The sequence below is a fragment of the Sinocyclocheilus anshuiensis genome, unplaced genomic scaffold (genome assembly GCF_001515605.1).
Source record: "Sinocyclocheilus anshuiensis isolate Anshui unplaced genomic scaffold, SAMN03320099.WGS_v1.1 scaffold702, whole genome shotgun sequence".
In the NCBI taxonomy this organism is placed as follows: domain Eukaryota; kingdom Metazoa; phylum Chordata; class Actinopteri; order Cypriniformes; family Cyprinidae; genus Sinocyclocheilus; species Sinocyclocheilus anshuiensis.
Window position 1 is genome coordinate 3,244,345 of NW_015548184.1, and position 1,588 is coordinate 3,245,932.

The following is a 1,588-nucleotide window of genomic DNA, read 5'->3' on the forward strand; positions in this document are numbered from 1 at the left end:
GATACTGAAATAATGCAATAAACATTCATTTAACAACATTAGATGTAAGATTAAACCCTAGTGTACACAACTGATAAGAAAAAAATAAGAAGAAACGTTATTTCAACAAAAACAAAACATCAAATATGAAGTGTCATGCAGGGAATTCTGGGAGTGTCAATTTACGTTTTTTCACTGTAAATTATACAATGACTTTTTCTTTTTCACTTCCAAAAATCTTATTTTTAACAGTATTTTACTGTAAAATTACATTAAATGTAATTACATGTATTCACCGAATATAGTATGGAAACTTACTGTTAACCAGTTAACAGGTTTTTACTGTAGCATTTTTACAGTCTTTTACTGTTAAAATCACAATAATTTTTTACAGTGTATGTTGCTCACAAGCCTTAAAAAAGATTTAAAAAAATAAAGATTCTGTATTCACTCTCATGTCACTCCAAACATCTATGACTTTTCTGTCTCCTGTGGAACATAAAAGAAGATATTCTGAAGAATGCTGGGGTCCTAAGCTCATTGACTTTCATTGTATGGACAAAAAACTGAGACATTTAAAAAAAAAAAATCTTCTTTTGTGTTCCACAGAAGATATGAAGTCAAACAGGTCTGAAGCAACATAAGGGTGTATAAATTATGAAAGAAATGCCAAGTTGCCTGAAATGATGGGTCGTTAACCCAAATTGATAATATTCACAGCATTAAACTACTTGGCACAAGCTGATGAGCTTACTGCTTTACATTTAAATGGCTAGTTAGAATTTACTAGAGCATTTCACAGTGCGCTTTGAGAGTTCCTCTGAAACCCTCCATCTTCCCCAGCGCCACCTGTATTGATCTGCTACGGGTTATTATGTATGCTACTTGTGCAGCAGCAGTATGTCTTAAATACTCACAGCACCGTTTCATCATATGTATTGGCAGTAGCAAATTCCTGTACTTGCAGCAGCCCCAGCAATAATATACAACAACAGCAATACCTAAAATCAACAGCAATTCAGCAGCGTAGCAGCTGTGAATCTGTGTGAATCTGCCCTTATGATTTAATGAGTGAATCTGGTTGAACAACATATTCATTCAAACAAAATAATGAAAAGCCGAAAAGCTGGACATGTCCATGCCAAACTGTTTCTAAACCAGAAGTGAAGGATTCAGAGAAGGAATATGTGTTCAGTAAAACTGTTCATAAATTTCTCACAGGATACAATATAAAAGGTTTGACCTTTTGAGCTACAGTTAGGAGAGTTACTCTGTGTCAAAACATTTTCCTATCTTTGTTCTTCCTCCTGCATAAAAAACATCCACTATGGTTCTTAATGGTATTCGAGGACACACTACACATTTCTCTGTTACCTGTCTTGCAAATTGCTCTCACAATCAATAAATCCAATCAATAGTCCCTCACCGACTGTTACTATGACTATCGCAATTACTACTCAGTCTCAGGATTTCCTGTACTCCTGTTGGCACGCAGCAAAACACTCAACCAAGTGATTTTTATTCAAGAATCATTCTTCTTGCACACAGATTATTTTAAAACTGTATGAGTTGGACCTGCACATCCTTCTGCCGAACAAAAGCACACAAA

At 34.9% G+C, this 1,588-nt stretch overlaps 1 long non-coding RNA gene across 1 annotated transcript in view; it reads left to right on the top strand.

Annotated features, from left to right (window-relative positions):
• LOC107704879 (uncharacterized) overlaps window positions 1-628 on the top strand; it is a 13,644-nt gene extending 13,016 nt beyond the window's left edge. The window contains exon 3 of the long non-coding RNA XR_001636015.1: window positions 616-628. This is a non-coding gene — a long non-coding RNA (uncharacterized LOC107704879). The remainder of the gene's footprint in view (window positions 1-615) is intronic.
• The last annotated feature ends 960 nt before the right edge of the window (window positions 629-1,588 follow it).